The sequence below is a fragment of the Alligator sinensis genome, unplaced genomic scaffold, assembly GCF_000455745.1.
Source record: "Alligator sinensis unplaced genomic scaffold, ASM45574v1 scaffold2128_1, whole genome shotgun sequence".
Lineage (NCBI taxonomy): Eukaryota > Metazoa > Chordata > Crocodylia > Alligatoridae > Alligator > Alligator sinensis.
Window position 1 is genome coordinate 54,073 of NW_005843555.1, and position 14,239 is coordinate 68,311.

Genomic DNA, 14,239 nt, shown 5'->3' on the forward strand with positions numbered 1-14,239 from the left:
GGGAAAGAGGTCTGAAACTCTTTGGGTCAGATGCATGTGTCTCTGTTATGCCACACACAAAAGTTGTATAAAACGACTAATACTGAACTGGATTGTCCCATACATGAATAAATACCTAATCCCCGAACAAGCTTTCACCCTGGAAAAATGAGCTAGCTGCTCAATCTAACTCAACATATTGTGACAGTTTTGGAAGAGGCCAAATCACTGGAGCTGTGTTCATCGACCTAACAGCCATCTATGATACAGTTAACCACCAATGACTTCTCCAAAAGACCCTGGAAATGACAAAAGATCTACACCTTACAGAGCTGATATGAACCTTGCTTGAAAACAGATTTTTTTTGTCAAACTAGGTGGGAAGCAAAGCTGATGGGGGTGACAGAGTAATGGCCAAGAAACAGTATTTGCACCGCTGTTTTATAACATCTTTATGAATGACCAACCAATCCATTTGGAAACAAAAGACTTCAGCTATGCAGATGAGCTGTGCATAACAGCCCAAAACAGTCTTTGATCATGTTGAAAAATCCTTAAGCGAAGCGCTAACTGGCCTAATCTCACACTACATTGAAAACTAATTACAGGCCAATGCAGCAAAAACACAACCATGTGCCTTCCGTCTGAAAAACCATGAGGCCAACCACCAGCTCAACATTACATGGTCTGGGACCTCACCGTCCTCTGCTGAGTATGCATGACCTGTATAGGAGTGATCTGTACACGCTAAACCCCTTGACCCCATTCTGAATGATAGCTGCCCATGCATCACAGGATGTCTGAAGCCTACCACCCTAAACAGTGTGTACCTGCTGGCTGGCATCACTCTGCCTGACATCAGAAGTGCAGTGTCCAGCACAATAGAACAATTGAGATGAACTGAAGATGCAACACACTCGCTGTATGACCAACCACCCACAGTGCACAAATGTCTGAAGTCACACAGATGCTTCCTCACCAGCACCCAGACTCTCAATGCCACACACAAGGAGACACGACTGCAGAAACAAGGTGCTGAAGAAAATAACTGACAGCAGAAAAATGGACATTCAAGCAGCCAAGTCCTTGACAAACCATTGCAAAGGTGGTGATATCTCAAGTGCCTACATACCCGAGTCAGACACTGCAAGGAATTAATGAAGAAGCAGGGGGGTCTACCACCTGTGACTGTGGCACAGAGCCTCAGACTATGCAACACCTTCTGCAATGCCCACCACTTGAAAAAAACCATGTACAATGAAAGACCTCACAACGTACAATAAATAAGCACAAGCATGCGTAGCAAAAGGTAGGAACAGACATTACACAAACTGGCTGAAGTGATCAGAGACTGGTTTAAACCTGTAACAGAATGGATGTTCAGTGCACATAAACCAGTCTGAGAATGGCTGAAACCAGTTTGAGATGAACCTGGTTGAATGTAGTATCAGACTTAACTGGTTTGGCTCAGACCAGTTTATGCAATATCTGGCCCAGACCCCTTCCTGGTTTAAATTGCATCGGATTCCCCCAGCAACCCGGCATGCTCTCTGGACTGGGTAGGGCTCTCTGCTTCACTGCAGGGCTAGTCCTTCTCCTCTCCTCCCTGGCTGTAGCTTGGCAGTCTCTGCAGGCATCTGCTCCTCCCCACTCCACCTCTCCTAAGCAGGCATTCCCTATCCCTCAGACACCTCAGCATTAGCTAGCAGACCACATGCTGGCTACCTCTGAGCTGTGACACAAAACAAATGCAGAATCAATGGATAGCTTGTAATGTTCTTTTTTTTTCTTAATGGGGTGATAAACACTGAGTTAAGGGTGGTAAATATTCCCTGCTGGGCTGTTCAGAATGGGGTGGGGAGGGGAACCCTCCCTAATTGCAGCATCTTGCCAGAGCCTGGCCACAATCCCTTCAGCTCAGCTCTATGCAAGGGAAGGGAGGGCTACTCTAGCACCCCCCAGCTTCTAGCCTGAGCCACTGTAGGCATGTGCCTATATTTCTGGGACGTCTGTCTGGTTACAAAACTGATTTAGCCTAGCCAGGTTAGACTAACCTGCAAAGATTGAATCAATTCAGCCTCAGGCTTTTTGAATGTCTGTCCATAACCCAAATGGTAAATGTAGTGTGTGCGTGCCCTCTCCCGACCCCACCTGGGTCGCCATGTGCGAGCTCTCTCCCGATCCCATCCTCATCACCATGTGCGAGCCAGGGGCGAGCCGGGCCCGTCTTTGCGCACGCGGGCTGTGGCCAGCAGCCCGGGCACGCGGGGTCGGAGAGGACCGGTGGCGAGCTAGAATTTGTCACGGACGCGTAATGGTTGATTTAAAGATTGTTTACTTACACCAAAGATGGTCGTGGTGTAGGCTAGACAGTTTCCAGGTTCAGCTCCGCTTAAATCCTCGTTAGAGGACTACGACAATTCGTTCTTTGCCCCGGAGTTATTGAAACTCCGCGGGTTCGGTAGTTTCTCGTACAGGAAGGGATACGTCTAGGAATTTATCGGCGACGGGGAGAGGCTAGAGGCTGTTCGTTCTTTTCCCCGGAGTTGTTGAAGCTCCGTGGGTTCGGTTATCAGGCCTCTATTGCCTTTTAAGAAAAGCGTTGGGTCTGTAAGAATCCGCAGTGCTTAGAGATCTTCACGCTCTCCCTCTTGAACTCCAATTGCTCTCTCTCCAACTTGGGCGGAAACCACTCAAGCTCTTCATACGGCTAGCAAGCCAATCGCTAGCCGCCACGTGTGCATGTATTAGAATCGGCCAATAATGTGGCATGAATCTTCATACAAATGGCGGGAACTCCTTTGCACCGTGCATTTCCTGGATGCAAAAGAAATGCACCATGCAAAGAAAGCTACAAAATTTGGCGGGAATACTCCGTTGAACCGGGGTTCTCCTCTGCAGCAGAAAACTCCACCATGCAAAGAAGCTGCAATTTAGCGGGAAAATAATTTAGCAGTGCCGAAGCACACACAAACAAAAAATCACAACTTTGGGTTGTGACATAGTGTAGAGACACAAGAAGAAAAACTGAAGTACCCCAGGATTGTCTCCTCCCTGTCAGTCCACTGCTGTACTTTTTTTTAGCAGGACATCAAGACCCAACTGATCCCATCACTTCATAATTTTAATCCAGGCTGAATACTCTCTACTTAAGCTTAAAGGGTTCAGTGGGTGTCTTTCCATTTCTCATATCCATGCAGTGTGTTATCAACAAAAAAATGGCAAGAAAACCTTATTTCTTTCAATCATAAAAGTTAGACAGCTAAAATGTTAGACTGTAGTAAGGCTAAATAGTTCCAACATGGTCCCTTAGAACTTTGTAGCGATTACAGCACTGAAGTCAGATTGCAGAATGGTATGCATACTTCAATCAAGTGGCTTAAGTACCTACAGGCTAGGAACAGACATTCAAAAAGCCTGAGCCTGAATTGATTGAATTTTTGTGGGTTAGTCTAACCTGGCTAAGCTGAACCAGTTTGTAACCAGACAAACATTCTCTCTGGACTGAGGAAATTCAGGCACATGCCTGCAGTGGCTCAGGCTAGAAGCTGGGGGTTGCTAGAAAAGCCCTCCGTTCCCTTCCAGTATGCTGAGCTGAGGGAGAGCATGGACAGGCCCTGGTAGGACGTACTGATTAAGGAGGTCTGCCTACACCATCCCAGGAATTTCCCCGCTGACTGCTTAAGGGCCAGGAATGTTGCCAGCTCCCAGCCCCCTGTTAGCACTGAGGCAAGGGGAGGGGTGCGTGTGCCGTGCATGCATCTGTTGATGATACAGAGATTTTCAATCTCCCTCTCCCTGCTTCTTTAGACTGTCTGCAGCAAACTGACAGGCAAGCAAGCCATCAGGGAGCTGATAACAGTGTTTATCAGCCCATCAACAAAACACCAGCCTCTCTCCATTAGTTCAAACTCTTCTTAAACAGCTTACCAGCTGACCTGTTGATTAGCTCCAAAAAGCCCTAAGCGGTCACTGTTCTGTCTGCCTATCCCCGTGAAATTGGAGATGCACACATATAGAAACCTCTCAGCATTATCTAGCATACCACATGCCTAGGGTCCATGGGGCTGAGGTCTGTGCTGTGGAAAATGGGAGGTAGCAGGGGATTCCTGCTTGAGCAACCAGCAGCAAGGGAAGTGGGGGGGACAGGGGGAAGCCAGGCAGACCCTGCTGTACCGACAGCCTCTGCTGGAGCTCCAACTAGGGAGCAGAGGGGAGAGGCCAACTCTGCTGTGGAACAGAGAACTCCGCCCAGCCCAGAACGCATACCGGGATGCTTGGGGGGTCTGGTTTAACTTAAACCAGCAAGGTGTCTGGGACAGACATTGCATGAACTGGTTTGAACCAAATCAGTTAAGTCTGATACTACACTGAACCAAGTTTATCACAAACCAGTTTCAGCCATTTTAAAACCGGTTTATGCGCACTGAACATCTGTTCTGTTACGGGTTTAAACCAGTTTCTGATCACTTAAACCGGTTTATGTGCAATGTCTGTCCCTAGCCATCGTGATGATTTCAAAAAAATATTAATTCAAGGGGTGCACTGATAGAGATTTTGGGGGCCGATACCAATAGCCAGTTTTTAAGGAAGCATATCAGCCAATACCAATCTGATTTCTGATACAGCTGTGTACAGCTGGTAAGTCTATTCTGGTGCAAAGGAAGGGTGAAGGAAAGGGGTGTGGAAGGGCAGATCAAGGCCCCTGTGGAGAGGGAGGAAGTGGGACTGGGGCTGAGGCAGGCGCTGCCCAGCTGGGGTGGAGCAGGGTGTGCAATGGAACCACAGGACGGAATGGTGGGGGGCAGGGGAGGAGGGCATGTGCCCCCCGGATCTGCACAGGGCGCAGGCAGGCAGCAGCACCACAGAGGGGGCTACAGGGGAGGGTTGTAGCCACCCCCAAAATTGCTGTAGCTGCCCCATAGACCCCCCTTTCTGTGCTGCCCCAGACCCACACGCTCATCACAGGGGCCTTGATCTGGCCCTCCACCCCACTCCCCTTCCACCACAACAGGTTTACCAGCTGCATGCAGCTCTCCACACTGCTGGTTGTGCTCCTCACTGCCTACATGCTGGGCTGTGATTGTGCACAAGCATGGGCCATTTACTGGCCAAATTAAATCAGCCACACCAGACTGATTTCTGATATAGACAATTTTCTAATTAATAATAAAGTTAACACGTGCCTTTGGAAACTTTAACTATGTAGCCACGTTTCTTGTGTTCTTGTTATTAAATAAGAAACAGAGTAAGAATAAGCAACAGTAATCTAGGATGGGAAGGGCTTTACAGAAGTTATCTTCCAAATAGAAATAACTAATGAAGAAAGTGTTACATTTTAAATAATGGACTCATTTTGCAGTCTTGCTTCTTTTTTAGAACCTTTTAGTTTATCCAGTAATCATTATAAGGAAAACCTTCAGGCTCCAATCCAGCAAAACGTGTGCTTAGTTTTCAATGTGACCAAAGGCTTCAATGCAAACACTGGAATCAGAAGCACAAAAAGCCATCTATCTTTTAAAAATACAGAGGCATGATCGTTTGACCAATAAAAAGTTTAGTGGTTAAATAAAATGAATAGTGGTGCTGATGTTAAAAATGTCCTTGTGAGAAGCTCTTTCTTCTTAAAAGGCTGGATAGTTAAATGGGCCCCAGCAGAACCAAGGTCACAGTAAATACTAGTTACATGTGATAACAACATTAATCTGCTTTAAACTTTTGAGCCACAGGGTAGATGACCTCCATAACAACAAAACACTGTTAAGTAACAGATGAAAATACAACACAGAGTCAGACAAAAAGTTTATCATCTACTCAATTTTCTTTGATTAAGTATGAAAACTAAAAGCATAATTCTGTTTGTTAATATATCCCTGCAGGACAATTTGTGCAAGTTTCGGATGGCAACACAGATTCTGAGCTCAGAATATACTTTTGCAATTTGACAGGTTATTTCACAATCCAAGAACCACAAACTCCTGACTTGAATGAAGGCAACCCAGATCATCAAAAAGGTAGTACTAATACAAAACATGTCAGAAACAGCCATCAGGGTGATGTAATACTGAAAATCCACCCACATTGCAGGATACAAATAAAATGCATTTACAGAACACAAGTAGTAACCCAAGCAGGTCAGTTCCTATTTGCATCCTTTCCTCTGAGATGGTAGGCTAAATTATACACAGATTTGCTTAGATACTCATGGTTCATATTTGTTAAATAACCTGAGTGCCATTTAGGAGGAATGCAGGACACAGACAGGTGAGGACGTCAGAAGTCACTGCATACAGTCCTCTGCAATCAAAAGGCAACAATTTTGTATTGTTAAGCTATGTTCCCCCACACACAAATATATGTGCATCATGGTGCTAGTGTATTACTGATAACAATGATGTAGAAATGCAGGAAAGGGATGTTAGAAACTAAATATATACAGCAAAAAACCCTATGTAGAGTAGGGGGAAAAGTGCAAAATGCGAACAGTGATCAATATGAAAAATGCCTTTATTTGTTAACATGCATTATGTATATACACTTTTACAAAATCCTTAGAATGAACTCTACCACTTTTTTGCAGGTTAGTCTGACACAAGCAATTTAACCATTCTGAACAGATTCATGTAATAAAACGTGCGACTTAGCAATGGTGGCTGGTGTTCAAAGTAACTACTAAGGCTACATGCAGCCACATTTCTTATTCTCCTTTTCAGAAAACCTAATCCAGATCGGCAGGCTAATTCCACCCAGCTAACCTGGGTTTACCAGCGCTAAACATACATTAGGTCTTACGTAGTATTTCAAATGGAAACGTTTACTAGAATTTTAACCCATTTCTAACCTTGATAAAGCCAAGGTATGAATACTATTCCACAGCTTCTGTAGCATCAACTGTTAATCCTGGCACATCTCTACTAATGCTCCCCTTACTCTCTTTGCAGCCCCATGGAAATATGGAGAGAATAGTCCCTGCTCAGAAGTCCAGCAAGAACTTAGATCAGATTTCCCAAGAATCTGGGGACTCACCCCAGCGCCACAATACATAAAATCAGTGCCAGTGCCAGGAAAAGAAACTTGAAGTCCTGGCTTCAGCTCTAACTACTCCCAACACATTTCATCTTCTGAAAAAAACTAATAGGAAGAGAAGTAGGAGGAACATAAATGTTTAGATGCCTAAGAAATCTACATAGTTCAAGTACACCATTTTTTATTAAAACAGAATGTGCTGTGCTGTGCTGATTAGAGGACCTGAAGTCTTTACATCATAATGAAAATACCAAGAAATTTAAGATCAGCCAAAATGTCAAAACATTTAATTTCCAAAGATGACAAATCCAATATCTTGTTTCAATCAAAGTAATTTAACTACCTTAATGAAACTATGCAAGAAAATGGAACCATTAAATGATTAAAGGGAAACTATACAGACATTAAATAATAGAATTAAACAAATTAAACCGCAGTTAAATGAAACTAGAATAAGAACAAATTAAAAGTAAACTGCCACTTTTGCATATGCACTTTGGCATAACGACATACTTCATACACAAGATAACAGCTGCGCTTTTCCTTATACACTACTTGAGTGTATCATTTTAGAATTTTACTGAATATTTTCATCACTGTTTAAAACAGACAAAAGTTAGGGTAAACCTATAAGGGAAACAGCATAACATTCACAGCAATTTCCTTTTGGGTATAACCCTATGCTTCTGCTCTGTTTCCCCAAATCATGTTAAATTATTAAAAATGTTATACTGTCTTTTCCATTACATGTGTGAAACATGAGGGTCATGATTTCCTCCAGTTGTGTTCAGAGACAGTGGTGAGTGACAGCCACAAGAAACAGGTTATCTCCCTGTGATCAGCAGATGTCCAGCTGTGATGGAAGTTAGAAAAAAGAAGTTCTTTTTTGCTCTTTCAACTTATAAACATCCTTGACATGTTTCTGCTTCCCCTTAACTGTAAATTGTGGCAGTGGCTGATGCAAGACTTCTCACTGTCAGTATTCTACCAGGAAGGAGAATCCTCATACCTGTTATCCCCTGCTGTTAGTAGGATGCTTCAGTGGCACATATGTAGGTTAGCAGATAAAATAATATAGTCCCAGAAGCCATATTCCATCATGGGAAGAAGGGATATATTCACATGTGCTGAGGAATATCCTTCCTCTGTGAGGATGCAATTACAAAGTTTGCAACCACAAAACGTATTTTATAGGTCCCAATAATCAGACTGTGCATCATCTATGGCAGTCAAACCTGGATTCTCTCACAGGCACATGACATGCTATTAGACTGCTCTGAAAAGAAGCTTTTGCAGAAAATCCTTGGTGCATGGTGTGATCCCATAGTGCATAAGAATCAATAATCAGCTGTATCAATCATACAGAGATACAACCCTAACCATGAAATCAGAGCACAATTACAGTGGTTGGGCCACACTGAATGGATGTGATCTGGCCGCCAAAGAAAGTGCTCCTCAGGATACCAGAGAGGAGAAAGCTGCCTGGAAGATCAAGACACAGATAGCTAGTGTCAGACCTACAGAAATTAAATGGTGGATGACTGGAGGATGAAGGCACACAACAGACAGGAATGGATGAAAACAGCAGAGGCAGGCAAGAGCTTCTAGGGCTTACAGTGCTAAGCTACTGCTAAATAATCAATTATGCACATCTGGGTACTTGCACAAGAAATTAAGTAATTGAAAGCTAGATTACTTGATTAGTTTGTACCCACAGTTAGTGTGCTGTTACAATATGGAGGCGAGATGTTTTAGAGTATGGCCAAAAGTGGGCACAATTTATTGCTGTAATGAGAATTATAGACAGCAACTAAGGTAGATATTGAGGTTCATATTATGCTCACAAATCAAACTGAAAGAAGGGGAATTCAGGTGGACTAGTTTGTAAATAACAGAAAGGACAACTTGAAACCTGACTAGACTCTGAACTAACACAAAACATATTAGATTTATAAATGTTTATTCCAATCCTGTCTTTGCAGAAATCTATCCCAAGTTTCTGGTCTGGCAAGCTATTCTCTTCAAATATACAGAGTTCTAGTGATAAACAGAATTTAAGCCCTACAACAGGGAATTGTATGCAGAGCGACAGCATATCTGAATTTTTACGGACCTAGAAAGTGGTTTCCAAGTTAAGTTCTGACCAGTTTCCAGTTTTCATTCAAGCTCACAGGAATCTAAGACATAGGAAGAAGAACCATGGGAGTTAAAGGCTGATAAGAAATGGGGGAGTAAGAGAGGCTGTATGTAAATACTGCAATCTCTACTGCCAGAACAGTGAAATTGAGAGTGAAGAGGCTGTGCATCCTCCTACTTGGGGTTAAAAGCCTGGGTGGCTTTTGAAGAAACAATGAGCAGAACTGACTGAATTGGGAAAGAACGTCTCAAAATATGTTTTGTATTTTGAAAATTGTTTTTGATCCTTGTGATGGCACAAACCTGGGATCAAGGGGAAGGGGAAAAGATCCAGATCAAGTAGGCCTAATAAAAGTCTTGTAGAACAAGGCACATGCCTGCCTCCTCCTCCTGGGCACAAAGCCTCTTAAAACTCCAAGAAGGCAGGGGTTGCCTAAAGGGGTTCTGATCCACCTGTGCTCCTTTGGCATTCAAAGACAAGCAATGTCCATTGGAATGCTCTATGGACCAGAGAAATGCTGCAAACACAACATTGGAAATCAGCTAGTAGTAATTGCCTAGAGTGGGGGTGGGGGCTGGACCCGATGATCTGTAAGGTCCCTTCCAGCCTCTAACAATCTATAAATCTAGTAAGCACTGTCTATCAATACCAATGCTTGCCTTGAAACTCTCCAGTGGAATATCGCTACATATACATCTGGGAACACAGGAAGTCAGTAGTCAGAGAAGGAAGAAAAAAAATGAGGGCAAAGCAGGCTCAGGGTGCGTCTGACATTGTAGAAACTTTTCATGGGAAGCTTTCACATATTTATCATGATGTGAACGTTGTTCTCCTTTGAAGTGGCAGAGGGCAGCAACAAAGCTGAGAAAATTCTATCCAAAGACCAGAGAGGTGAAATCACTGGGTTGGAATGTGATGCCTCCGGATTGAGAAAGACTAGCACAGAGATGATGATATTGTGGCAAGAGACTACAGTATGGCAGGAAGTGCAGATTAACTGTAACTAGAGGTGGCAGCATAGCAAGAGACACAGGAGAAGCAATACTATGTAATCTCTTCACAGAGCCCAGGCAGTCTTCCCCCTTCAGGGCTAGGACAGAACTACCCAAGTGTACTCCTGCATTTCTAGGACTGCATTAAATCCCAAGGAACAGGGACCTGGAAGGGACTGTCTGCTCCACTGAGTCCAATCCCCCACAAACACAGGCAACTATGTAATGATTGGGGATTCACAAGAACAGCTAGTTTGGCCCCTCCAGCAAATCACCACCACAAAGCATCCCATTGCTTAAAACCTTGAGTACAGATTGAAAAGTCCTTAAAACAACACCACAGCAAGAAAACAGGAGACAGAGGTACCAGCCCTGCCCCACGTGACAAAGAAAGGCAAAAAACAGTCTCTGCCAGTACAAATTGGGATCAGGAAGTTGTAATGTAGCAAATTACATCCTAATGTAGCAAAATTCATTGGGTGCCTACACATGTGTTCTGGGGTTGGGGCGGGGGGGGGAGGGGGACAGGCATTTCAATTAAAGCAGCTTTCAGGAGCTGCTCTAATTAAAATGTCCACAGCATCTTGTGTATTCAGCGTCCCATGTTTCAAAATGGCAATTGATCGAGTCTGCTGGGATGCTTTCTAATCAGAACATGTTGGAGCATACATAAATGTGCCCATTAACTCAGATGGTCAGGACTAGTAGGAAGACCAGTGCACTCCAGAAAACCTCAAATGGACAACACGCAATACTTCAGAGGACAGTGGAGGGAAAAGGAAAAGAACACCAACCCATAGTACTATATCTGGAGGGGCAGGAATTCCTTCTGGACCCTGCAGGCACTTATCAGAGGTTCTGAAGCATGAAATTTACCCAAATCCAAGATGATCCCGAAAATAAGATGACCCCCCCGCCCCCAATAATTAGAATCTATTAATGGAAAATGTATAAATTAGTTACATATTTATAAATTAGTTTTGCATATATAGAATCTGATTATTGGAGAGTCACCTTAATTTTTTCCACACCACTGAAGCAGAGAAAGCGCTGGTAGCAGGGCAGGCAGTGGGGGAGGCAATAGAGGGAAAAGGCACTGTGGACACAGTAGGGGGCAGGAAATGGGGTAGGCAGGCCCCCTGTAACCTCTGGGGCATTTATCCTCCCCAGTAGCCTCGGATCACCCCATCTCCATCCTCCCAGTAGCCTCAGGCCCCTGCCCCTCTTCCCCCTCAGTTACCCCTGCTCTGGCACCAGCAGGCTCCATCCCATCTCACATTTGCAAGAGCCCGGCAGGACAAATTATGCTGAGGGGAAACCAGCACGGGTTCATAGCAGGCAGACCGTGCCTGACTAATCTAGTCTCCTTTTATGACCAGGTTACGAAACGCCTGGACACAGGAGGAGGGGTGGATGTCATATACTTAGACTTCAGGAAGGCCTTCGATACGGTATCCCACCCCATACTGATGAACAAGTTAAGAGGCTGTGACTTGGATGACTACACAGTCCGGTGGGTGGCGAATTGGCTGGAGGGTCGCACCCAGAGAGTCGTGGTGGATGGGTCGTTTTCGACCTGGAAGGGTGTGGGCAGTGGGGTCCTGCAGGACTCGGTCCTTGGACTGATACTCTTTAATGTCTTCATCAGCGACTTGGACAAGGGAGTGAAGTGTACTCTATCCAAGTTTGTGGATGACACAAAACTGTGGGGAGAAGTGGACATGCCGGAGGGCAGGGAACAGCTGCAAACAGACCTGGATAGGTTGGCCAAGTGGGCAGAAAACAACAAAATGTAGTTCAACAAGGAGAAATGCAAAGTGCTGCACCTAGGGAGGAAAAATGTCCAGCACACCTACTGCCTAGGGAATGACCTGCTGGGTGGCACAGAAGTGGAAAGGGATCTTGGAGTCCTAGTGGACTCCAAGATGAACATGAGTCGGCAGTGTGATGAAGCCATCAGAAAAGCCAGTGGCACTTTATCATGCATCAGTAGATGCATGACGAATAGATCCAAGGAGGTGATACTTCCCCTGTATCGGGTGCTGGTCAGACCGCAGTTGGAGTACCGCATGCAATTCTGGGCGCCGCACTTCAAGAGGGATGCGGATAACCTGGAGAGGGTCCAGAGAAGGGCCACTCGTATGGTTAAGGGCTTGCAGACCAAGCCCTACGAGGAGAGACTAGAGAACCTGGACCTTTTCAGCCTCCGCAAGAGAAGGTTGAGAGGCGACCTTGTGGCTGCCTATAAGTTCATCACGGGGGCACAGAAGGGAACTGGTGAGGTTTTATTCACCAAGGCGCCCCTGGGGGTTACAAGAAATAATGGCCACAAGCTAGCAGAGAGCAGATTTAGACTGGACATTAGGAAGAACTTCTTCACAGTTGGAGTGGCCAAGGTCTGGAATGGGCTCCCAAGGGAGGTGGTGCTCTCCCCTACCCTGGGGGTCTTCAAGAGGAGGTTAGATAAGCATCTAGCTGGGGTCATCTAGACCCAGCACTCTTTCCTGCCTATGCAGGGGGTTGGACTCAATGATCTACTGAGGTCCCTTCCAACCCTAACATCTATCAATCTATGAATCTATGAATCCCTGCACTGGCCTGGGGCATGGAGAATGACCACACAGCAGCAGCACAGAACCAGCATTGCTGCTGTGGGGCTGGGGTTGTGCTCCATGCTCCAATCTGGAGTGGGCACAGTGGGTTGGCGGGTTAGGTAGGGGAGCAGAGGCTGCGGGGGGGGGAAGGATGGAGAGAATAAGGGTTTAAATTTAAAATTCTTCTTTCAACAAAAAAGGTGACCAGAACCATGCACAATATTCTAAATGAGGCCTTATTAATTGTCTATTACTGAGTATTTACCAATACTTCCCTCTCTCTATTAAAAGTTTCCCATCTAACCCGTCATAGATTACATTATTCTTTTAAATGGCTTCAACACAGTGGGCTCACCACATTGCTGACAACAAACGATGACCAGGTTGTACCAAGGGCAGAAACAAGAAGAAAGTTAGATCTCTCAGGATACTTATCCTCTAGAGGTTCATGGTAACACAGGAAACTGAGGCAAAGGACTACCATCCTAGATGCGGTGGAGCTACATGTTTCACATATTATTTGAACAAGTCTGTGCTTAATTCCCATTTACTGCAGCTTCCCCAAAAAATGTTTTGTCCTTTGCAATGCTTGTGAAAGAGGAAGTATTCCCTGTGCAGGAGACCCAAAGAGGAAATTGTTTTCCCAGGTTTCTGGGTGGAGGCCATAGTTGATGCGTTTGCTAATTCCAAGAGGGTTAGCTATTTGAACCTGGCCCTTGTTGCTTTTAAAACACCTGGCAGGAAGGTTACATTCTGGTCCCTGACTGAGGTAAGGGTCCCACCAGAGGACTACATTTCTACTGTGCTGATAATAACTAACAAGCATATTCAGGAACCTTGTTGCTTTCTCCTTTGTGCAAACACAAGTGCGGACTAAGAAGAGATAGTATTCACATTAGAATGGGCCAACAAAGCACCATACTGTGCAAAAATACACCTTCTAATTCACTGGGAGAAGTGGGTGATGGTTGTTTTTGTTTTTGTTCTGGCCCCGCCCCCAGGCCTCCATAGCCTAGCAGGCAGGACCTGGCATAGCAGAATGGGGCCAGGCAGGGAAGTTCATTGCCACTGTAAGCCCTGTGCTGCCCTGGTGAAGTGCCCCCTGCCTGCCTGGCTGCAGTGGGAGCAGTGGCACAGGATTATGCCCCTCACTGCTGCCAGGTGGCATGGGGCTTGCAGCTGCAGCAACAAGCTTTCCTGCCCGGCCCCACTCTGCCCTGCCATGCCAGGTCCCACCTACTAGGCCATGGAGGGGAGGGCAGCAGGGCAGGGACCCTGAGCCCACAGCCCACCCCTGCCCCCCACAACAGGCTCTGCTCTGGCTATGCCACTTGTGGGGGTGGAGCTGACCTCTGCTCTGCCACAGCAATCGCTGCCTCATACAGGCAGCAGCCGGGGCTTGGGTGCTCCTGTGGGGGAACCTGTGGACCTGGGTCCCTGGCCCTGTAGCCCTGGCAGGTGGGGTGTCTATGGGTGGGGAGTGAGGGGCAACAGCAGGACTGGAGGGGGGG

The 14,239-nt window shown here is 45.6% G+C and overlaps 1 protein-coding gene across 1 annotated transcript in view; it reads right to left on the minus strand.

The window, feature by feature from the left end:
* Positions 1-14,239, minus strand: part of LOC102382213 (phospholipid-transporting ATPase IB-like) — an 81,222-nt gene that overhangs the window by 50,653 nt on the left and 16,330 nt on the right. The window lies entirely within an intron of this gene.